We start from the raw sequence: 26,339 nt of genomic DNA, 5'->3' as shown, positions 1-26,339 counted from the left end.
GGGGCACCTGGGTGGCTCAGTGGGTTAAAGCCGCTGCCTTCGGCTCAGGTCATGACTCCAGGGTCCTGGGATCGAGCCCCACATCGGGCTCTCTGCTCAGCAGGGAGCCTGCTTCCTCCTCTCTCTCTCTGCCTGCCTCTCTGCCTACTTGTGATCTCTCTGTCAAATAAATAAATAAAATCTTTAAAAAAAAAATTTCAAAGTACAGGATGACTCTTTTTTTTTTTATGTTATGTTAGTCACCATACAGTAAGTCATTAGTTTTGATGTAGTGTTCCACGATTCATTATTTACACATAACAGCCAGTGCTCCATGGATTTTGTACCCTCCTTAATACCCATCACTGGGCCAACCTACTTCCCCCCACCTTCCTCCCCTCAGTTTGTTTCTCAGAGTCCAGTCTCTCATAGTTCTTCTCCCACTCTGATTTCCCCCCTTCATTTTTCCCTTCCTTCTCCTAATGTCCTCCATGCTATTCCTTATGCTGAAATAAGTCAAGCAGGAAGACTCTTATTAGAGGATTATGCAACTGGAGACTTGAAATTGAAGCCAGTGCTCATTTACCACTCCAAAAATCCTAACCCTCTCAAGAATTATGCTAAATCTACTGTCTGTGTTCTTTAAATGCAAGCCTAGATGACAGCAAATCTGTTCACAACGTGATTTACTGAATATTTTAAACCCAATGTTGAGACCTACTCAGGAAAAAAAGAGTCCTTTCCAACTACTACAGATAAGGCACCTGGTCACCCATGAGCTCTGATGGAGATGTACAAGGTAAATGTCTTCCTGCCTGCTAACAGAGTATCCATTCTGCAGTCCATGGATCATAGAGTATAGATGATACTTAAACAATATGGGGTTGGGGTGCAAACTGCTTGTGTAGCTGAAAATCTGTATATAACTTCTGACTCCCCCAAAACTTAACTGCTCATAGCCAACTGTTGACAGAAAGCCTTACCAATAACAGAAACGGTTGATTAACACATATTTTATGCTATATGTAGTATATACTGTATTGCTATGATATAGTTAGAGAAAATAAAATGTTAAGAAAATAATAAGGAAGAGAAAATACACAGTACTGTGCTATACTCATTGAAAAAAATCCACGTACAAGTGGACCTACAAAGTTCACACCCATGTTGTTCAAGGGTCAACTATAATTTTGACTTTCAAGTCTTACTGTTTAAGAACTATGTATTTCATAAGGATATCATTGTCAAAGACAGTTATTCCTCAGATGGATCTGGGCAAAGTACATCAAGAACTTTCCAGAAAGGATTCACCATTCTAGGTGCCATAAGGACATTTGTGATTCACAGGAAGAGGTCAAAATATTAACATTAACAGGAATTTAGAAGTTAACTCCAATGCTCATAGATGACTTTGAGGGTCCATGACTCCAGTAGAGGAAGTAAGTGCAGATGTGGGGCAAATAGCAAGAGAACTAGAATTAGAAGTGGTGCCTGAAGATGTAATGGATTGTTGCAATCTCTTAATAAAACTTGAATGGATGAGGAAAGAAGATGGTTCCTTGAGAGAGAAACTACTCCTGGTGCAGATGGTGTGGGAACTGCTAAAATGACAACAAAAGATTTAGAGTATGACATAAACTTAGTTGACAAAACAACAGCATGTTTTAAGAGGATTGACTCCAATTTTGAAAGAATTTCTACTTGTAGGTAAAATACTACTAAACAGCATCACATGCTACAAAGAAATCATCTGTGAGTCAACGGATGTGGCAAATTTCATCATTGTCTTATTTTAAGAAATTGCCACAGTTTTCTTAAAAACAAAACCAAAAACAAATTGGGCCCTGAGATACAGTAAGTTAAGTGTCTAACTCTTGGCTTTGGCTCAGGTTACGATCTCAGGATCGTGGGATCAAGCTCAGAGCTCAGCGAGGAGTCCACTAAAGTTTCTCTCTCCTTCTGCCCCTCTCCATGCTCACTCACTTTCTCTCTAAAATAAATAAATAAATAAGTCTTTTTTAAAAAGAATATGTGTTCTTTTTTTGTAGTTCCTTTGGGCATAAGGTTAGATTGTTTATTTGAGATATTTTTTGCTTCTTTAAGAAGGTGTGTATTGTTATATACCTTTCTCTTAGAACTGCTTTCACTGTCTCAGAGATTTTGGACCATTGTGTTTTCATATTCATTGGTCTCTATGTATTTTTTGGTTTCTTCTTTGATTGCTTCATTGATCCATCGATTGTTTAGTATCATGTTTAGTCTCCATGTGTTTGTTTGTTTTTTCAGTTTTTTTTTCTTGTGATTTATTTCTAGTCTCATACTCCTATGGTCAGAAAAGATGCATGCTATGATATCAATCTTCTTAAATTTATTGAGGCTTGTTTTATGGCCTAATATGTGATCTATTCTGGAGAATGTTCCATGTGTGCTTGATAAGAATGTGCATTCTTTTGTTTTGGAATGGAATGTTATATATATTTTATATATATATATAGAAAATATATATAAACATCTGGTCCAATGTCTCATTTAAAGACACTGTTTCCTTATTAATTTTCTGTCTGGAAGTTATTGAAGTAAGTGGAATATAAAGGCCCCTACTATTATTGTATTACAATAAATTTCTCTCTTCGTGTCCATTAATACTTGTTTTATGTATTTAGATGTTCCAGTGTTGGGCATATAGATATTTACTATTGTTATATACTCTTGTTGGCTTGATCCCTTTATCATTATGTAATGCCTTTCTTCATCTCATTACAGTCTTTGTTTTAAAGTCTATTTTGTCTGATATAAGTATGGGTTCACTGGTCTTTCCCCCCCCCACACACACTTCCATTTGCATGGCGAATGTTTTGCCATCCCCTCACTTTCAGTCTATATGCATCTTTAGATTTGAGGTAAATCTCTTTTAAACAGCACGTAGATTGATCTCATTTTTTTTTAATCCATTCTACCATTCTATGTCTTTTGATTGGAGAATTAGGCCATTTACATTTAAAGTAATTATTGGTAGGTATACTTCATTTAAATAAATTGTACTTAATATATAAAATTGGTTTTCTGGTTGTTTTGTGATTCTTCTTTGTTCTTCTCTTATTTTCTTTGTGAATGATGAATATCTATAATGCTTTTTGTCTTTCTATTTTTTGTGTATCTGTCATAGGTTTTAGGTTTGTGGCTACCATAATGTTCATACATAATATACTAAGTAAATAGTCCATATTAATCTGATGGCCATTTTTTTCTTTTTCCTCTTCTCTTTCTACTCCCTTCTCCACATTTCATGTACATGTTGTCATAGTACATGTGATATTTTACATCTCTCTATTCATATTTGTCTTATATCTAAATATAGCCATTTCTTTTCTACCTAAGTAAGTCCTTTTATTATTTCTTGTAAGGCTACTTTAGTTTTGATAAACTCCTTTACTTCTTGTTTGTCTGGGAAACTCCTTATCTCTCCTTCAAATCTGAATGATAATCTTACCAGGTGTAGTACGCTTGGTTTTGAGATTTTTCTTTCAGTACTTTGAATATATCATGCCACTCCCTTCTGGATTGCAAAGCTTCTGTTGAAAAATCAACAGGTAGTCTTATAGGTGTTCCCATGGTGGTAACTTTGTTACTCTATTGCAGCTTTTAGGATTCTCTCTTTATCTTTAACCCTTGACATTTTAATTAGTATATGCTATAGTGTGGACTTCCTTGAGTTCATCTTGTTTGGAAATTTCTGGGAATTGAATGTCTATCTCCCTCCTTAGGTTAGGGAGGTTTTTCAGTTATTATTTCTTCAAATAAGTATTCTAAATCTTTCTTTCTTTTTCTTCTGGCACCCCTATCAGATGAATTCGTTTGTTTTTGTTCAAAAGATTTCTTAATCTATCCTCCTTTTTTTTTAATCTTTTCTCTTTTTGCTGTTCAACTTGTGTGCCATTACCTTGTCTTTCAGATCATTGATATTTTCTTCTGCACCCTCTAATCTACTGTTGATTCCCTCTACTGTGTTTTTTTATTTCAGTTATTGTATTCTTCAGTTCTGATTCATTCAATATTTTTCTATCACTTTATTGAAGGTCTCACTAAATTCTTTCATTCTTTTCTCCAGCCTAGTGAGTATTTTTATAACTGTTACTTTAAATTCTTTATCAAGCATGTTGCTTATCTCTGTTTCATTAAATTTTTTACTGAGGTTTTTTCTTGCTCTGTCTTTTGAAGCATATACTTCTGTCTTCTCATTTTGCTTGGTTTTCTGTGTCTATTTCTATGGATTAGATGAAATGGCTTGCTACTTCTCTTAAAGCTGAAGGAACTGTATTGTGTATGGTGACCCTTATACAGACTATGTACGCCTGATGACTTTGTTGGCTGGCTGTAGCTGTGGATATATATGCTAGTTACTCTTTTAAATTTTGACTTTTTACAGAGAAAATTAAAGAAAAAAAATATATATAAAAGAAAAAGAACAAACCAAAAGGGAGAATTAAAATAAAACAAGACAAACTTTTTAAAGTTTAAAAAAAAAAAGAGTAAAAATTTTTAAAAATTTCAAACAACAATACAAAACTACAACTTTTCTTCTGTGTCCCAGAACCACAGGACAGCTGGTATGGGCTTGTAGACCCTGGACTTGCTGAGGTTGCAAGCTCACAGTGAGCCAGACCCTGCTCCAGTCTGAGGTTATTAAGGTTGGAGAAGAGTATGCTCCCACAGTTCCTCAGTGCTTCTAACTGTAGCATTTCTTCTATGCCCCAGTGCAAATGGAAATGCTGTGGCCTTCAGAACCCTGGGCTGACTGAGGTCACTAAGTCTCTCTGATGATCTGACCCACCAGTTGTGGAGTCAGAACCCTTGAATTATGGCACCTGAACCTGCCCTTTGTGGTGGCCAAACTCTATTCTGGTCTGAACCCTCAAGGTGGAAGAGGAAGGAGCATTCCTGCAATTCCATAGCCGCTCTAAACTGTGGCTTTTCTTTTGCATGTCAGTGCTTCTAGGGCTGGGGTGGTTCTGTGGGCCCTGGACTCACTGAAGTCACAAGTCCACTGAGATGACCAGACATGCCCACCACAGTGTCTGGATATTGCTCCAGTCCTGGCTTCGAAGGAGAATATAAACCATGTTGTTCCCTAGTCTCTCTGACCTGAAGAACTTTCCCACAATTCCTTCACCACTTGGCAGAGTTCTAGTATTATCTCTTTTATATGCTAGTGACTCTTTTAAACCATGCTTTTTCTGTGCACAGGAACAGAGGGATCTGTTCCAGGTTCCTCAATACTATCCCTCCTCATTGCAGCATTGGGGGGAGGGTTCCCTTTGTTACGGAACCTCTCTGTCTCTCTTGTTGTTCTCTTGCTGTTCTGTCTTGGGTCATTTGGTAGCTGTTCAGTCAGCCCACATTTCTTCTTCAGGAGGAATTAGCCTACTAATAGGTATAATATTGTGGGTTCCATGGAGAAGGTGAGTTTGGAGTCTTCCTACAGAACTCTTAGGTATAGTTATTTTTAATATGTCTCTCTTTAGCTTTTGTATAGAGTTAGAAGTGATTTACATAATACCATTACATTCAGAAATCTGAATTTCACTAGAAATTTACCTTCACCAGTGAGTTTTATACATTCATGTGTTTTTACATTGTTAATTAGCATCCTTTCATTTCAGCACAAAGAACTCCCTTTATCATTTCTTATAAAGCACATCTAGTGATGGTGAACATCCTCAGCTTTTGTTTGGTAAAGTCTTTCACTCTTTGTTTCTGAAGGATAGCACTGCCACATATAGTATTGGTGACTTGCAATTTTTTCTTTCAATATTTTGAGTTTATCATACCATTAAAACAGGCCTGCAAAGTTTCTGCTGAGAAATCCACCAGAAGCTTTGAGTTTCCTTGTATATGACAAGCATCTTTTCTTTAGCTGCTTTCAAAATTCTGATTCTTTGATTTTTGACAGTTTGATGATAATGCGTCCCAGTAAAATCTCTTTGGGTTATATCTGTTTGGGGCCCCTTTTAGCTTATGTACATAGATGTCCATATCTTTCCCTATACTTGGGATATTTTTAGCCATTATTTCTTTAAAGAGACTTTCTGTCATCTTCTATCTTCTCCATCTTGGACTTCAATATGTATACATTGTTTTGCTTGATAGCGTTCCATCAAGAGTCACATGTTCTACTGACTAAGCCAAGACTAAGCCAACCAGGTACCACTTTTCCTAAGTGGTATTCTATCAATATTAAGACTAATCAAGCTTTCCTCTTTGCTGTAGTTGCTAGAAAACTCAGAACCAAAGTTGGGTACAGGAACTATACATGACTTAAAAACATGCATATTTACGTACCAACTATTGCTTGAGTTCTACATTATGATCTTATCTTCAATTTCCTATTATCTCAACTGTCCTTTATGATAAAGCACCTCAAATACTTTTTGAAAGGAGGTTAGAGAAAATTGATAAGTAGGCAAATAAATTAAAAGGCTACTGTAAGGGCACCTGGGTGGCTCAGGTCATGGTCTCAGGGTCTTGGGGTTGAGCCCAGCGTCAGGCTCTCTGCTCAGCAGTAAGTCTGCTTCCTCCTCTCTCTCTCTCTGCTTGCCTCTCTGCCTACTCGTGATCTCTCTGTCAAATAAATAAATAAAATCTTTAAAAAATAAATTTAAAAAATAAAATAAAAGGCTACTGTAACAGTTAGCTTATTTTAAAACAACTTTCTTCTTACCTATTCTTCCCACCACTAATACCCTAGTCAAAACAAACAAACAAACAAACAAACAAACAAGATGTTCCCTTAGGGTATCTTTAGTGCTTAGGATTCTATGTAAGCATTTTCTCCCCATTTTCACAAACACAGTAGTGAAGAAAACAGAACTCACCAGGTAAACAATATGCAGATAGTTCTCTAAAACAAAGCCCTTCATTGCTCTTCAGAGATCAGCAAAAATATCTAAAGTATCAATTGGAGAAAGTGAAGAATAAAGAGTTGCTGAACCAAGATGCATTGGATGATACACTTTTCCTGGTTGAGGGGTGGGAATAGGGAAATAATGAACCAAATGTTAAAAATAAAATAAAACACTGTTTCTCTGTATTCTGTAATTAACCCTTTAGTATCTGATCAATTTTGCCCAATGCATGGATATTTATGAACAGATTCTATGTTGATTGTCTGATGTTGCTCAATGCAACACTGACTTACTAAAACTGCTTCATATACCACTTGAAAAACCAGTTTCCTTTTATACTGTTTGAAAAGTCCATTTCCTTTTACTAAACAGTCTTAAGTCACTAAAGATGAAAAAATGAGTCAACTGCAACTAAGAAGTCGCATTTACCTTCTGTTCCACCACTAGCTTCGGTAGTTTGGATGAATTCATTTTCCAGCAGCCACATTACACAGGCCTCAATTGCTCCAAGTTGAACAGAATCTTGGTTATTCTGAATTCCCAACTTCCTTTCTTTCATACTTGCCGCTAAAAATGTGCAAGAAGCATAAGTCTGCATATCTGGTGATGTTCTTACCACGCCACTAACTATTGTGTAAGAGGTTTGAAATTTTTTGTAACTTTTCAATAAGACATGCAGGCCCTCATGATATAAAAGTAGTGATTTTGTTCTCTTAAAATATTCTCAGCATCTTAATGTAGAGACTCTAAATTAACTCTTCCATGTAGATAACACCTACTAACAACATGAAAAATTTCCTTAAAATTTTTAATGCTAGTATTGAGTATTTCCCACTCAGAAAGAGGATGGGAATGAGTATAGAAAAAGTGAAGGGGTGCCGGGTGGCTCCGTGGGTTAAGCCTCTGCCTTCCGCTCAGGTCATGATCCCAGGGTCCTGGGATCAAGCCCCACATCGGGCTCTCTGCTCAGCAGGGAGCCTGCTTCCCCCTCTCTCTCTGCCTGCTGCTCTGCCTACTTGTGATCTCTGTCTGTCAAATAAATAAATAAAATCTTAAAAAAAAAAAGAAAAAGTGAAGTCAGTTGTGTCTTGTGGAAATCATCTTCCTACAACTATATTAAATACACAAATTAATTAAATGTATTAATTTTTCCCTTGCCTTCTTCCAATTAATACATATTGAAACACCAAATTATCCTAAACAGAGCTATCATACACTTTTTAATGACCACAAAACATAGTTTTACCAAGATTTATTTAATATTAATAGTATTTTGGTTGTTTCTAGTGTTTTCTTAATACCAATAATGCCATAATAAACATTCCTGTATATTTAAGTTGATGTAATTTCACATATACCTCCCTAGGTAAAACTCTTAATTGTGAATCTACTGGTTCAATGGCTATGTGTTTTGTTCTGGGTCTTGCCTGTTTCTTAATCTTAGTAGGTATGTCTAGGTAGCCCTCCCAAAAGAGTTTCAACAGTATATGAGAATGCTTACTTTCTATATCCTTACCAACCCCATGGTATTAATAACTTTCCTTTTTTTTCCCCCCAAATGGAGAGCTAAAGGGAAGTAGGGGAAAGAAAGTATGAGCACAGTTATCGGTATGCCCAGTACCAGCACTGAAGCCCAGAGCAAGGCATGTTGGTATATAAACAGAAAACTTTTCTTGATGACACAAAACACTTAAAATAAGGAGGCGGGTTACCTTTGAGGATGCAGAGGAGAAACTTTTATTTTTCACTTTAGATCCTTCCATGTTGTTTGAAATTTCTAAGCATGTCTATTTGTAATTTTATCTTTTTATTTTTTAAAAAAATATTATTTATTTGACAGAGAGAGTGAGAGAGCACAAACAGAGGGAGCAGCAGGCAGAGGGAGAGGGAGAAGCAGGGAACTGAGCAGGGAACCTCATGCAGGATTGGATCCCAGTACCCTGAGATTATGACCTAAGCCACAGGCAGCTATTTAACTGACTGAGCCATCCAGGCACCCTAATTTGATTTTATTTTAATGTCATAGGTATTATCTGGATGGAAGAAATGCAGTCCATTTCTGTCATCTTTTTAAAAATTCTGAAAGTAGGGGCACCTGGGTGGCTCAGTTGGTTAAGCGCCCAACTCTTGATTTTGGCTTAGATCATAGATAATAAAGTATACTTTAAAAATAAAAAGAATCATCTGGCATTTGGGTTTTAATCTACCGTTTTTAAATGTACTGATACAGTACTAGCTATATTAAACTCCAGGAAATAAGTTAAATACAAGAGATTCTGACTTAGGGAAACTATAAACAATCTCATAAAGAAACACAAAGCTAAGATTTTTTTTCACATATTTAAGTTCTACCATCATATTATAAGCACAAAAGAGCAAATGGTAATTTAGTGAACTCTTTATTACCTCCAGAATCGCTCTTATCATGCTTGCAGTTACTTCTTTTCCTTCTTGTCTTTGCAAACAGCTACGAACAGCTTATAGAGATCCCTGAAGTAGAGCTATGCCTGTTGATTTTTCAGAGTTCTTACAAACTAAGATATTCTCATCTATAACCAAAAAACCATACATTTATAAAATCCCAATATATTTCCTTAAGATACCTGTCAAAGAGAATTTCAGTTGTCCTGTTTAAAAAGAAGTTAATAGATGATAGTGGTTATTATGGTCATAGAATTATTGCTGATGCTCTCATTTCTGAACTTTGAAGGGGATCCAAATATGCCTATGGCACTTTGGCATAAGGATTATTGTGACCTGAAGGCACTTAGGAAACAGAAAGAGCTCCTTCCCTCACCCTGTTTGTCTAAAACCAAGATATAAATTTCTCCTCGTGAAGGTGTTCTTCTTATCACTTACCACTGAACAGAAGTGAGCACCAAGGTGGGTCTGTATAATCCTTTCTAAATAATCCTTAACTGATGAATTGTTAAATACTACATCTGAAACTAACGATACAGTCTTTGTTGGCTAATTGAATTTAAATTTTAAAAAAAATCTGTAACTTCCATTAGTTTCCAGTACATATTTACCTTCCTACAATTTACCACCCCTAGAACCCCTAATCCCTTTTCCTTTGCCTTGTCACTTCTCAATTCTATTGCCTTTTGTTAAAAGGGTATAAAGACCCTAATATCTAACTGCTTCTTTGGATCTTCACTGTTTTTCTATAAAAGCCTCTGTATATGCAAAAAATGAAAATGTTTATATCGAATAATATATGTAGGTCTTCTGTCCTATTAAACTGTCATTTGTCAGTTCTTGCTAATTAAGTGTATAATAATAATAATAGAAGTATTTTGGAAACTACAAAGGAAAATGCAAATGCAAATTACTATTAGTTATTATGATAATATGAATTAAAAATATTTACAGAAACCTAGAAATTATAACATTCACAAATCTAAACACTTTAGGTTATTGTGACAATCAAAGGAATAAAAATATGTGATAGCATTTATGCATTACAAACATATACAAATAAATAATTTATACAAACATAAATACTATTTAAAGCAATTACAACTAGAGAAAACCATAATTTTTTTTTCAGAAATGTATCCAATAGTAGGGGAAAAGATACAAGTAAGTAAGATGTTCAAGGTGCAAAAGGAAGGTCACTTGCATTACAGAAAGCCAAAAGTGGCATTGTGGTAGAGTATACTAACCATTCTAAGCAGAGAGAAAATGCTGCTTTCCTAACACTGACTGCCAAATTGAGAACCAAGACAGAATAAAGATAGGGGACTATAAACTTGATGACTGTTGATTTTTTATCCCAGATAAAATTACAAAAAGATAGGTGCCAGCAGACAAACAACAATAAAAAACAGGTGAATAAAATGTATCACGAGGCTCTTGTAAGCACTACAAAATAGCCCAGCATAAGATAAAAAATTATCTACACAAGGTATCAACTAGCATTAGCAGCAAAGTAAAAATGTCACTTTCAGGTTTTGATTCAACAAAATGGACAACATTTCTCAAGATGAAGCAAGACTTATGAAAATGTGCAAATTAATGGCAATATATACAGTTCAGTTTCCTGCTCCCACCCATCTGAGGAGGTTGTATCCATACTACAATAGAGAAATCAATTAGAATCAAACGAATTATTACTATTAACTTATAAATCACTATTTTGGCACAAAGCACCAACATCTTATATGGGAAAGTTCCAGGAATTCCATAGAAAGATTCAATTATCATCTAAATAAAACACCATTAACTGTCTAGGAGATATTTAGATCATTTATAAAATGCCAAGAAGTCACAAAGATGCCACACAATCCAAAAAGCATGACCAAGTACGCATATCTGTGTAGTTGATATGAAACACTATTCACACATTCCCCCATTTGGAAGTTCTGAGTAAGCCATATGCTATCCTGAAATGGAGCATTATACAAAGTCAAAATCTCAGAAGTTTCCAAGACCTCAAAAACAAAGTTATTGTGGTATGTTTTAGTTTTGTTTAAATGTTATCTAATTTAAGGCTTGATAATTTGGCCAGGGCACCAACCTTCCAATTATTCTTCCCCATGAGAAAGAGAAGTACAAGCTAATGCAGGAAGGAAACAAAATCTCCTTATCTTCTGTATTACCTTAAAGACCCTCTGACCCTAAAAGAAAGCAGTTGTGTAAGATGAACTTACACTTCACTCTCCAGAGTTGCAAGTCTACAAAGAAATCAGCTGAGGAAAGAAAAGAGGGAAGCAAATAGGAATAGGAAATGTTTTAGTGTCTTTCTCCAGCCTTCTTTAAACACAAGTAACCTGCATATTTTATACGTAAAGTATGAGACAGAAGCAGGATAAAATTCTCTGATGCCTATAATAGGGGAAATCCAATGAGTTGGAAGGGTTTTTTTTAATCGTTTGAATTTTTAGGGTTTAAAAGAGAGGCAGCCCAATGATCCTGAAGGGATTACAGGTAGATGAATCATTTGTTACTAGGGCTGAAACAGACAGCTGCTCTTTCATTTTTACTTTTTTTTTTTTTTTAGGTTTTATTTATTTATTTATTTGAGAGAGAGAGTAAGAAACAGCATAAGAGGGGAGATGGTCAGAGGGAGACGCAGGCTCCCTGCTGAGCCAGAAGCCCGAGGGAGGACTTGCTCTCAGGACTTCTGGATCATGACCTGAGCTGAAGGCAGTTGTCTAACCAACTGAGCCACCCAGGTGCCTCTCATTTTTCCTTTAATAAAATCTCTATATGTTTGTTGGAGATATGGCCTTCCTTGCAGTTGGGGAAAGTAACTGTGTGGTAAGTTCTCCCTGATGTGAGGAGAAATATTTCATGCAACTCCTGGGAAGTGCCCTTAAGGGGTAGGCTGTGCCCTTTACTTCTTCATCTTCCCTTCCTGATGGTTGAAATGAAGATGTGATGACAAAATCAAATTATTCTAAAAGTCACTTCCTCAGATACTATCCAGCTTTTTGTACCCAGAATATCCCACTTATTTTCCATTAAGACTTTCCCTTTTCTCCTAGATACTCTAATTTCTCTTTAGCAGCCACAGAACTGTTTGTCTGTTTGACATATAGTATAATACTGGAGTCAATAAACTACATGCCGGAGAATATGGAATGACAGAGAGAGTTCCTCTGAAAGTTCTTTAATGTTAGAAGACTGACAAAAATTTTGCCACACCCCAAATAATGCACCACGTTAGTGTTGGGGCCGATTCCACATTAAAAACCTGTTAAACACCTAAGGCCTGCCTGGGCCTACTTAGCCATAGTGACTCCATGTTACCTAGGTAGCCATTTTGTTGTTTAATAAATGCCTCAGCAGTTACTGATACGGTTCCTGGTAACCGTCGCTAAAACACATACCTAAAACAAGGCCATTTTGTTGTATCAGTTCCGGGTAACCCTTACTAAAACACACAGGTAGGAGACATCCAATCAGCCAAACCCACATACGTAGAGGTCTCAGGTTGTGCCCTATAAAACTAGCCTGTAAGACCAAAGGGGGGTCGCTCTCTTTGGAGGCGGACCTGGCCGGTCAGTCTGACTTCTAATGCTTGGCATAGAATAAAGCTTTACATAACTTTCACTTTGTCTCAGCCTCGTTCCCCTGGCCGATCAGTGTAACTTCTAATGCTTGGCATAGAATAAGGCTTTGCATAACTTTCACTTTGTCTCAGTCTCATTCCTTTGATAACGGACCCAACAGTTTAGAAACAGTATTTGCTGCAGAAGGTATGTGCTATGAAGTGTGTAAACCTGGCGATTCACAGACCTGTACCCCTGGGGCTAATAATACATTATACGTTAATTAAAAAATTAAAATTTTTTTAAAAAGAAAAAAAATGGTATTTTCTGCTATCTTGATATTTAGTTAAACAAACCTCCTCTCCATTGCTTAAGATAAAACTTCTGTATGGTTTGTGGTAAGGTTACCATTACTTGTTGACACAAGAAACTAAAAAGTTGTTTTCAGAATCAGCACCAATTTAGAGAAAAAACATTTCTTTTTTATTTCTTTTCTTTTTTTTTTAAAGATTTTATTTATTTATTTGACAGAGATCACAAGTAGGCAGAGAGGCAGGCAGAGAGAGGAGGAAGCAGGCTCCCTGCCGAGCAGAGAGCCCGACACAGGGCTGTATCCCAGGACCCCGAGACCACCATCTGAGCCAAAAGCAGAGGCCCTAACTGAGCCATCCAGGCACCCCGAAAACATTTCTATTCCCGAACTCTGAAAGTATTTCGCAGCTCTCATCATGCTTATTTGAAGTCTTAGACCAGTCACCCAAGCAGAACTAAAAGCCATGAAAATTACTTCCTTCATTAGCAGTAGAATATACTGAAAAGTAAAAATCATCTTCTAGTTAATGTGATGTCATTTTGACTACAAAATTGAAACATTTCACTGTACATAAGGTAAAGAAAATTTTAACTCTACATTAGTAGAAAATCAATGGTTGGTATATGAAAATTATAACTTACTTCATTATATATTAAGTAAAGCAAAACATGACATTAGTGCTTTGGATAACAAATGCAGCATGATAAGAAATGAGTTGCCGGGCACTAGTCAAATTCAAGTAGACTGACACTGTCCTTCAGCAATGCTATTACAATTAAATTCAAACTCACTTACCTACTGTGTCTACCCCTTTCCTGCCAGCACAACCAACCATCTGCTTATAAGTAAGAACATCTCGACGCTGACCACTGAAAATAGGAGTCCGAATAATCACACAACATGCTGGTAGATTCACTCCAGTTGAAAGTAGAAGTTGCTGCCAAAACCCGAATCTGACCTTGACGGAAGCCTCCTTCAATGATATCCCTCTCCTCAAAAGTAAGACCTAACAAAAGGAAGTTACAATAACATATATTTACTAATGAATATAACAGAAATATCATACTTGATCACTTACAAATAGATCTGAGAATCTACTACATGCCTCTAAAGATTTTTTTCAAGCTATTGTTATGACTATAAAAAAAGAAGTCACCATGGTCTATCTTTTTAAGAGTATAATCTGCCACCCCTAGAATACTTTTATCTCATCTTCTAGACCAGGGGTTGGCAAACTTTTTCTGTAAGCATTTTAGGCTTTGCAGGACAGATGGTCTCTGTTGCAACTACTCTGCCCCAGCACTGTCATGTGATAGCAGCCACAGAACAAACAGGCAGGATTGTGTTCCAATACAACTTTATTTACAAAAAGAGATGGCGCGCTGGATTTGACCAGCAGACTATAGTTGACTCCTGTTCTAGACAATGAAGTCACTGAGGGTGGAGATATGGCTTATGCATCACATTCCAGCATAAAAAAATGCTGAAGAATAAATACATGAGTAAATGAAAAACAGCATAAAGAATATATACTTACTTGGCTTATTTTTAAATTTTATTTAAAAAACCAAAAGGACTGAGTTTGTAATTTAGGCGATGTGTCATTTTATTAGTATGTATCAGTTATATACAATAAAAATATTCTTCTATAGTTTGTATATATATACATATATTTTTAAATGTATTCATGTATGCATAATAAAAATTTTAAATAAATTGAAAAGGTTAAATTCAAAATTTTAGAAACTATATATGTTTTTTCTTTTCAAATTTTTATTTAAATTCTAATTAACATATAGTTGTAATATTGGTTTCAGGAGTTTAGTGATTCATCACCCATATACCACACCTAATGCTCACTATAATATCTCCTTAATACCTATTACTCATCTAGCCCATCCCCCACCCAACTGTCTCAACCCTCAGTTTATTCTCTATAGCTAAGAGTCTCTTATGGTTTTCTTCCTTCTTTTTTTCCTCCCTTGCCCTATGTTCATCTATTTTATTTTTTAAATTCCACATATGAGTGAAACCATAGAGTATTTGTCTTTCTCTGACTGCCTTATTTTGCTTAGCATAATATAATCTAGCTTTATCCATGTCATTGCAAGTGGCAAGATGTCGTTCTTTTGATGGCTGAGTAATATTCCATCGTGTGTACATACATATATGTATGTGTACGCATGTATACATATATGTGTGCATGTGTGCATGCCTGTGTGTGTGTGTGTGTGTGTGTGTGTGTACATACCACACCTTCTTTATCTATTCATCAGTTGATGGACATTTGGGCTCTCTCCATAGTTTGGCTATTTGTTGACAATGCTGCCATAAACGTCAGGGTGCATGTACCCCTTCAAATCTGTATTTTTGTATCCTTGAGGTAAATACCTGATAGTGCAATTGCTGGGTCATAGGGCAGATCCATTTTTAAGTTTTTGAGGAACTTCCATACTATTTTCCAGAAGGGCTGCACCAGTTTGCATTCCCAACAACAGTTTGCATTCCCCTTTCTCTGAATCCTTGCCAACATCTGTTGTTTCCTTGTGTTGTTAATTTTAGCCATTCTGATAGGTCTGAGATGGTATCTCACTGTGGTTTTGATTTGTATTTCCCTGATGATGAGTGATGTTGAGCATCTTTTCATGTGTCTGATAGCCAGCTGGATGTCTTCTTGGGAAAAATATCTGTTCATGTCTTCTCTATTTCTTAACTAGATTATTTGTTTTTTTGGGTGTTGAGTTGGATAAATTCTTTAGATTTGGGGTACTAATCCTTTATCAGATATGTCATTTCCAGGCACCTGGGTGGCTCAGTTGGTTAAGCAGCTGCCTTCGGTTCAAGTCATGATCCCAGGGTTCTGGGATCAAGGCCCACATAGGGCCCCCTGCTCAGCAGAGAGCCTGCTTCTCCCTTTCCCTCTGCCTGCCACTCTCTCTACTTGTGTTCTCTCTCTCTGTGTCAAATAAATAAATAAAATCTTAAAAAGAAAAGATTTGTCATTTGCAAATATCCTCTCCCATTCTAAAGGTTGCTTTCTAGTTTTTTTTATGTTTCCTTCACTATACAGAAGCTCTTTATCTTGATGAATTCCCAATAATTCATTTTTCCTTTTATTTCCCTTCCCTCCAGAGAGGGAAGGGAATGCAACAAGATGCAACCTGAACAAAGAAATTTTAAAATTCCCTCCACTAGACATGTAAGTAAGTAGTAAGAAGTTGTAGTAAGAAGTTGCATCTAGTAAGAAGTTGCTACAGCCCAGGTCAAAGAGGTTACTGCCTATGTTCTCCTCTAGGATCCTGATGGCATTCTGTCTTACAGATAGGACTTTAGTGCATTTTTAATTAGTTTCAAATAGTGCTGCTAACAATATTCTTGGTCATGTCCTTGGGTACATACACCCAGACATTTTTAAGGTATATAACTAGAAGTAAAAGTACTGGGTTATAGATCATCTTCAGTTTTATTGATGTTGAACTGTTTTCCAAAGAGATTGTACTAAAGTATCTCCACGATCCATGTGTGTTTTATTGTTCCACATCTTGTCACCACTTAGTATTATCCATCTTTTTAATGTTAGCTATTTTGGAGAGTGTGTCATAATATCTCTTTGAAGAAGTAGTTTATATTGCCTTGAATACTAATGAGATTAAGTATCATTTCATGATTACTGACCATTTGGATACCATCTTTTAAATGCCTGTTGAGGTGTTTGCCCATTGACATATTGGGATTTTTATTCTTGATTTGTTGAATTGCTTGAATGTTCTGGACAATGACTTCCTTCTTTCATTAATTTTTGCTCTTGTCTTTATTATTTCTTTCCTTCTACTTTCTGTGGCATTATTTTATTATCTAAGTTCTTGAGATGAATAATACATTAATTTTTCAGTCTCTCTTCTTCAGTATACATGCATTTTATACTATCAACTCCCCTTTAAACTTCAGCTGTATTTCACACGTTTTGTTAGAAGATATACTTTGAATTCAAACTATCTTCCAATTTCTACTGTGATTACCTTTTTGACCCAAAATTAGTAAAAATGTATGTCCCAATTTCCAGGGGACCTGTTCTAGTTATGCCTCTCCTACACTTATTTTTTAGTGTAATTCCATTTGTCAGAGAATATATTTTAAATTACTTAAATTCTTTAAAATGTATTGCTTTATGGTCCAGCATATAGTAAAGTTTTACTATGCACACTGAAAAGAACATATATTCTGCTTTTATTTGGTGATTCTTCTACATACATCCATTAGGTCAAATTTGCTAATTGCATGAGTCATATATTCTATATTCCTACTGATCTGGTATATAATAAACAATTATCTCCATGTTTTCTCATATACTGAAAAAGAGGTGTTAAATCTCCCTAAACTGAAATAGAGATGCTCCCACATTGAAAGAATCTATTGCACCCCCAACACAATGAACAAAAATGGAACACCAAGACACATCAGTGTGAAATTTCACAACACGGAGGAGGAAGAAAAGGAGCCCCTAAAATCTCCCAGAGTGAATTTTTAAAAATTTATACAAAGGATAAGGGATAAGCATCATAAAATCTTGACCTCTATACCTGGGCAATCTATGAAATAACTGTAAGGCATTTTCAGATACGCAAACTTTCAAAAAGAAAATCATATGAATAGACTGTATACGAAAATAAAGTAGAACTTCCTAGAAGATGTCCCCACCAAAATGCAGAAGTAAATCAAGAAAGAAAACATATGTAATCTAAAAAAGGGGGATTCTGACTCAAGCACAAAGCAATAGGAGTGAATGATAAAGAAAATAAGTACTATGCAGCACATGTATAGTTTGCCCACCTATCCAGATTGGAATAATTCAGAAGTCTTTTGGAGAAACTTCAAGATGAGTTTGATAGAATAGCAAATGTGTTAAAACATATTGGATGGAGATTTACATAAATGGGAAAGAGGCTGGGGATCAATCAGTGAAAAGGACACAGCAAACCAAGCCATCAAACAAAAAAGATATTTATTAATTTCAGAGAAAACAAAAAGTTATTTTGAAGATAAAAGTAATCATAATATACCACATGCTTCAGTTGGAAAAGGCATTTATATAGCCATAACAGTCTAACATTAAATATTGATCTGAGCAAAATTATGACATAACAGTATTTGGAGAATGGGAAGATGATGAGAGGACAAAGAGAGACTGTAGGGTCAGGTGGGAGGAGATTGGGTTGGGTGAGTAAAAATTTTAAAGAAGAGCTAGGTCTTCATCTTTCATAATAAGTAGTTAGTATATAATGTGTAAAACTAAAAACACAAGTGGCTACATTTAGAAATAACATTGCAAATAATTTTTTTTAAAGCTGTTAGAGTTGAAAGAAGTTGCCTCTGGAAGAGGGGATAAAGAAATGCTATTTTTCAAAATTAGTCTTGATTGCTTAAATAAATGATGTATAACTGACAAATACAAAAACTGGTTTTTTTTTTTTAATTTTATCATAGAAGTGGTAAACAACCCAAAATTTTAAAATGTTTAGAAAATCACCTAAAATCATTCTCAATCTTAAGTACTTCTTTTGGAACAAAAATGAACTTCCATACCTGACTTTGTTCTAAATAGGTATTATTGTCCCTCTTTAACTTATTTATTTCAGGGGTGCCTGGGTGGCTCAGTGGGTTAAAGCCTCTGCTTTCGGCTCAGGTCATGATCCCAGGGTCCTGGGATGGAGCCCCTGCATCGAGCCCCTGCATCGAGCCCCTGCATCAGGCTCTCTGCTCAGCAGGGAGCCTGCTTCCTCCTTTCTCTCTGCCTGCTTTTCTGCCTATTTGTGATCTCTGTCTGTCAAATGAATAAATAAAATCATTAAAAAAACCTTATTTAATTCATACTTACTATGCACTTTTGCAAACTTCCTTAGCACTGCTTAGAATCTTAGGAACTCAATTATTTCAGGTACTCACCAAGATGCTGACTTGGAGTAATATAGCAAATCTTAGCAAGCAAAAGTTCCAGCAGATATCCTCAGTGAGAGCCTCCCAGCATATGCAATTCATCCACAACCACCATTCCTAAAGAGATTGTCCAGATACTAGGTTTTACAAAATTTAATAATTTCAATAAAAATTTTAAAAGACTCAGCATCTTATATAGTAAGTAGCTGCCATTACTACAATATATTGTAGGTGATACAAATTTCTAACCATAAAACAAAAATCAGATTTCACATAATGGACAACCCTTTCTGAAGAAATTTCAGACATCTTAAGTGGTCCTACTATACTGTATTCTGTATCTAAAAATCAAGGATTAGCTAACTCAGAGGAAATTGTCTCTCATTACTCAAATGCTTCTTTATTGGCAATTTTGTGTAAATATACATACAATGAGACATCAAATGCACCTAGGATAGTTATTCAGTGTATTGACTTTTCTATGGGGTAAAACAGCCAGGGCAACCAACCATACTGATGTTAGAAATTGCTTAGAACAACAAAATCAGATCAAGAAGAAAGAAATTATTTTAAGGGATGTTTTTGTTTGATGATGATAGACTAATGAATCATCCTACACAAAACATAAATATGTTTGTATACCAGAATCCCCTTCTCCACTACTTGGAGAATCAAACCAGTCTGTGCACTTGGAATAATGCTCAAGAAGTACTGAAAATTTAGTACCAACCAATGCCTTCTTTAAACATAGCCATAAGATCATGGTTTTCACAAGCACTGGTATCCCCTGGCCCCCGACAAATCCTCCCCACTAAATCAAGATCTTTCAAGCTCATTTCCTAATGGCACATGATGCTCCTTTTCCTCATCAGTAAGCTATCTCAAAAATCACATGCCATGAAAAGTTATTTCAGGGTTTATTCACTCAGTCAGTCATTCAGAAAAAAATCTGTGCCAGGCACTGGGTTAGGTATATTGGATATCACACTTTGTAAGATCCTATTGCAATCTTTGAGTTATTTAAAATCCAATGGGGTCACAAGTGATAAGACAATTCTGATACAAACTGATGAATTTTATTTCTCTCTCTAAGCTTTATAGAGCAGAGCCATGTCTTACTAAGTTTTGATTTCATTCCTCACTCCTACCCTACCCAGTTTTACTGTTTAAGTTCATCAGGATCTCAATGAGCAGCTGATATTCTTGCTGCTTTTGCTGATGCTACAACTATTCACTTCCTGTTGCTACCCCTACATACACAATCCTAAGTGGTTAAAAAAAAAAAAAATTAAGGTAGAAAGCTTTCACAGAGTTCCAACTGAAATGCAGTGTCAACTTCTATAGCTTCATACCACTTCCCTGCTAAATGGTAACCTCCGAGTAAAGACCAAATCTAGCTATCCTAGCACCAGAATATGATAATGAATACACACTAACTGCGGCTATGGAAGAACCAGCCCCAGTATGGTCCTTCTATTCCCAGTAAAGTTCAGACAGAAAAGAAGCAATGAGAAATGACTTGAGGGTTCAAGGATATTCCTCTGTGTTTTGTAAAGGGCAAACATACACGGAAATAGTCAATAGCAGCAAGCAGGACATAAAACTTTTTTTTTTTTTTAACACAGAGTTCCTAACATTATAGATGCCAATTCTCAATAAGAAAAAAAATGGAACATATAGAAATCACAACAGCTCCATTCTAGTCCATCAAAAAATAGCAACAGAAAATATTTGCTTATTTTCTACTTTTCTTGCCTAAAAGACCCATCTTATTTTCCTCTTTGAGGTGATTGATCAGACCATTGGCTCTCTCAATTGTGCAGACAGCAATATCCAAGGAAGAAAAATGCCCTGTTGGAGAGACACTGCCCATATAACCATCCACATTTATTCCTACCATCCCAACCATCCATTTATTCCTGAAACAGACTCTGAATTGAGTAAAAATGAATAATGCAAGTAAAAATACTTGAAATTCATGAATTACAAGTTAGTTCTATCCCAGAATACAGACATAAGTATCCAAAGATATTTATTAGATTACTGTTGATTGTTCCTGGCCAGGACACCTTGGGTTTTGTTTTTGTTTGGTTTTGGTTTTAGAATCATATGGTAAAAATATGAAGTTTAAAACTGACAAAACACAGAACAGAGATTTTCTGTTAAGTCACAGTCAAATAGAAGTATGCCATTTTAATGATTACATTTACAAAGCACTTCCAAGAGTTATAGAAATCAAAACTGGAAAAAAACTATCTTAACCACTAAATTTCTAATCTAATAAACATGCAAGAAACTAATTCTCTTTTTAAACACAAATGTAACACTTTAAGGAACAAATTTATACTTCATAAAAAAATATTCTTACTATCCCACAGTTTTTTTACAATAGAAGTTTTCAAAAGTCAAATGCAGTGGGACCTTGATGTTAATTTTTTTTTTTTTTTTTTTTTTAGTAGTCTAACTTGTAACTAGCATACCTTCTCAATAAAAAGGATCCTTTCATCATTTTGTTACTTTGGTCTAAGTTGAGAGGATGTTACCATATAGGACCAGCTTTGTTGGCTATTTGGCCTCTGAAATAACTGTTTAAAAGATTTATAGAACCTAGAACTTTAGAGCTGTTCATTCAGAAAAATGTTTCTGAACCCATAATATTAGGGTTAAAGTCCTATTTTACCAATGAAAATACTGATGTCCAGGAGATTATGTGCCTGGCCTGAAGACATAGTTAATGGCAAAACTGGGACTAGAACCCAGATTTTTTGGACTACCAGTATAATAGTCTTGCCATTCCAACACATTTTTTCACTACGGAGATCACAACAGTAAAGGTATTTTATTTAATGTAATATTGTATTTGTAAAAACGCCTTAAAAACCAGTGAGTATCATACTAAAGAAAAATGTTATTATTCATTTTTGCAGAAGAACAAACCACAGGCCTGAAGTTTTACCTAAGCACCAATGAATCTGGTTCTTCTTCCCCTAACTACTCCCAAATGGCTCTCAAGATAGGATATGTATCCTTAAACACTCTTTCCTTTCCAGGCTTCATTTGAGTCCTGCTATTCAGTTAAAATGCTGCTTTCTAATTTATATGTTTATATACTAATTGAAGTATTCTGTTTACTTCATAAGGAAAAGTTCATAAGTTTTAACACAATTTTCAATTACTCTTTTGATTTAATGACCCTTTCTCCTTTTATATAAATAATAAAAAAAAGTTTATCTTCATAAATGGTCAAGTTTTAAAGCTACTTTGGGATGCAACAAAAGAAACCTTTATTAACACAGCTGCCAGTAATAGATCTTATTACAATAATTTTCTTAGTATAAGAACATTACCTGAAGATAGTATTTCTTCTCTTTAGCCATAGAGACAAAGGGCAAACTAAACAAAGCTTTCTTCCACATTTCCAAAACTCACTTCAACATAAGTAATTCAGCAACAAGAGTCTTGTTATTCCATGTTATTCCACAGGTTATTACAAAGAGAATATTTCACATGTTGCATTAATAAATGTTTTGAACCAAATTCAGTAACTACAGAGCCTTAGACTAACCTATCATTAAGTCCCCTACTAGCAACTGAAAACTTTATTCACTTGAATGACCCTGACTTCAAACCAGTGCTCTAGAGAGCCTCACACTGAAAAAAGAGAATTCTTAAACAAATCCTTTTATGAACAATAAATGATAAATACTGAGTCCCTCCTTGTACCTAATGATCCTTTTCTTTAAGTACTAAGTGATTAAAATCCCTGCTTTAGGGGCACCTGGTGGCTCAGTGGGTTGAGCCTCTGCCTTCAGCTCGGGTCATGATCTCAGGGTCCTGGGATCGGGCCCCGCATCGGGCTCTCTGCTCAGCGAGGAGCCTGATTCCTCCTCTCTCTCTGCCTGCCTCTCTGCTTACTCGTGATCTCTCTCTGTCAAATAGATAAATCTTTAAAAAAAAAAAAATCCCTGCTTTAAGGAAGGAGATAAACAAGTTTAATATATTGTGGGAAAAACCATGATAGAAGTTGAGAGAGAAGAGCTATAATGACGTTTATGGAAAGGAAACGCAACTTGGGAGAAGAGAAGGGAAGAGGAAAGGAATACCAAGCAAGAGAAACAGCATGTGCAAAGGCCTGGAGGAAAGCGTGGTAAGTTCAAAGGACAGTAATTTAGTAAGCCTGAAATAAAACCAGGAGGAGTAAGAGAAGAGATATGAACATGTCACATGAAAAAGAATTGTATAATCCCACCATGTAAGGAATTTAGAATTTATCCTGAAAGCAATGTAGAGTGACTAGTGAGTTTTATGAAAAGCAGTGTTAAGGACATATTTGTACTTTATAAAGACCACTTTGTGAGCGGGGCAGAACAAAACCAGAGAGAAAATAAACTATTTATAAGGCTATTGCATAATCTAGAAGATGAGCATAATCTACAAGAAAGAGGATAGTGAACTACGTAGTGTGCCTAAAAAGAGAGAGTAGTCAGAATCAAAATATTTGGGTGGCTCAGTCAGTGGGCATTTGACTCTTGATTTCTACTCAGGTCATGATCTTGGGGTGTGAGCCTGAGGCCCTGACTGGCTCCACACTCAGGGAGGAGTCTTCCCTCCCTCTCTCCCCCTTCAGTCCCTCCTGCGCACTCAGGCTCTCATGTGTGTGTGCTCTCTCTCTCTTTCTCTTTCTCTCTCTCTCTTAAATAAATAAATCTTAAAAAAAAAAAAGATATTTGAGATAATACACACTGGACATGGTGATTAACTGATGTAAGCTGGTGACCAGAAATATGAATGACACTCGAGTTTTGGTTTCAGCAGTTGAAATGGTCAGGCCATTCTATCACTGCCACCAGATAGCATTTATGGTGTACTTTGTATATGCCAACAACTCTTCTGAGCATTCGCTCATGTTTTCTATTAATAAGCTATTAATTACCATAGGCATTAACTGTAACAGTTTTCGAACCCAACCAATCTGACTCCACAGCCTGAATTTATTATATGTAATAAGAACTGTCTGCCAAAGACATAATGAAAAATCTGGATGACTCAGAACTTCAGAAAAAAAGGGACACAAAGAAACCACATCTTATCAAATGAAAAGGTCTAAAGTCAGTGAGTAAAAATGTTAAAAAGTATGAGTGTCAGAGTTGACCCTGAAAGCCTATATAAGTCTTCTACTTGGTAAATTACATATGGTTTTGTGTATACCTCCCTGTACAAGCAGGTCAATTTATAAATACGTAATGTATAATGTTCACACACTGTAAAGGAACTGAGATCAACCAGGGGAAGAGCAGATTTACATTTCCCTTGTACTTTCATCCTGGAACATGTTTGTTGAGAGGAAAGGCAAGCAAAATAGTTCTCTTTAAATTGTCTGCTTTCTCGCTCCCCACCCTCACCAATATAATGGGATTTGCATAATTTAAATTGCATATGATGAGACTCCACTTTTCATAGTTTAAGACTTTCTCTAGTTATAAAGCACTGTTTCATTCACTTTTTAACTACCCTATAACTACGACCTTTTAAACTACTTCATAACTACCTCAAGGGGATCCTTTATATTCATGTCATGAAGTAGTACAGAAATTAATGTGCACAAATTTGAATACCTGAATAGACTAAATTCTTTCCTTCCAGGATTTGTCCAAGCAAAAGTCACTCTGCCTGCCATTCAAACATCTTTTTTACACCAAAACTGTGATATTTCTCCAGAACCACTACAGGAAGACCCTGTTTGCCAACAGCAACTTGTCTATTTGATCATCAGGAATTGTCTGCTTGCATTCCCCTTTCACGAAAAAAAAAAAAAAAATTAGTAGTTGAACCTAATTCTAACATACGACTTCAGTAGTCTTCCACTGTGTTTTGGAATTCCTATGTGTTGGACTGAGGCTATATAAAGCATATGCTGACATAAAGCTCTTCCAATAAGGAGTACTGGGCACTATGAGGCGTGAGCCTCTGATAGGTGATTAGATTTGGCCAACTAGAAAGTTGTTTCTGTAAAGGTCGAAAGACCCACAAACCAGTTGAATATTATTACCAGGCTGTCGCCCAATCCGCACGTCCATGTCCTAACAGAAAGTGACCTGCCGAGCTTGGCCAGAGTCACAAACTGAGAAGGGGAGTAGAAGTTCAGTGAGCTGTGCAAACACACAAGCTCTGTGCTGAAAATACACCTCCCCACACTGGGCTGGGCAGAGCTGCCCACCTCGCCCGCGGCACTTTAAGCAGCGTCCCAGGCCCGGGGGCGGACTCAACACGGCCCCGAGAGGAGTAAGAGGCTGTCACTGCCATCACCGCCACTTCCCGAGAAGGAGTCCGAGCTTGATGCTGAACGCCGCCGTTTCCCACTCCAGCACCGAAGATTCATCGCGAATTCTTCTGGGCGATTCAGGGAAAGCCACAGTGCCAGCGTCCTCCGGCTCCGGAGAAACCCGGCAGGGTGACAAGTGCAGCCACCATCTTCCCGCCTCGGCTTTCAAACTCTGGTCTCCAGCTCGCCCCCGTAACCATAGAGTTCTCAGTGGTGAGAGTAACCTGAGAACCATAGAATCGTGGGGAAAGAGCAGTTCCACTGGTGTCTTCGACCTCCAGCCTTTAACCACATTTGCAGGTCTGCGTCAGACAAGCTGAGCTGCAGCTAGATAAAGGACTGGGGGTGGAGGGAACGATCTGTATGCATAACCTGCATTTATAATCAGCGTGGTTTAAGCACTTTCTTTTTGTCCATTTCTTGCTTGAATAGCAAGATTTGCTAACTTCATAAAAGGAGTTGCCCATAACTGGTAGCTCAGAAAAGTAACTCTTCTTAACAAATTGGTATTTAAAAAATTATTATAGGGGCACCTGGGTGGCTCAGTGGTTTAAGCTGCTGCCTTCAGCTCAGGTCATGATCTCAGGGTCCTGGGATCGAGTCCCACATCGGGCTCTCTGCTCAGCAGTGAGCCTGCTTCCCTCTCTCTCTCTCTGCCTGCCTCTCTGCCTACTTATGATCTCTCTCTGTCAAATAAATAAATAAAATCTTTAAAAAAAAAAAAAAATTATTATAGATTATGTGTGCAAGTACGTATAGTACAAGTCTGGACAATAGCATTTGAGAATCAATGCTGTGAAAACCTGATCTTATTTTTAAAATATTTTGAATGGCAATATACTAAAATTCCACAAGATGGAGATACTACTCCATGAAGGAAAAACATTTTT

The 26,339-nt window shown here is 36.4% G+C and overlaps 1 pseudogene; it reads right to left on the bottom strand.

Annotated features, from left to right (window-relative positions):
• Nucleotides 1-25,506, bottom strand: part of LOC123940729 — a 128,434-nt pseudogene extending 102,928 nt beyond the window's left edge.
• Nucleotides 25,507-26,339: the final 833 nt, after the last annotated feature.

The sequence above is a fragment of the Meles meles genome, chromosome 4 (assembly GCF_922984935.1).
Source record: "Meles meles chromosome 4, mMelMel3.1 paternal haplotype, whole genome shotgun sequence".
Taxonomy (NCBI): Eukaryota; Metazoa; Chordata; class Mammalia; order Carnivora; family Mustelidae; genus Meles; species Meles meles.
This window is presented reverse-complemented; position numbering and strand designations above follow the sequence as displayed.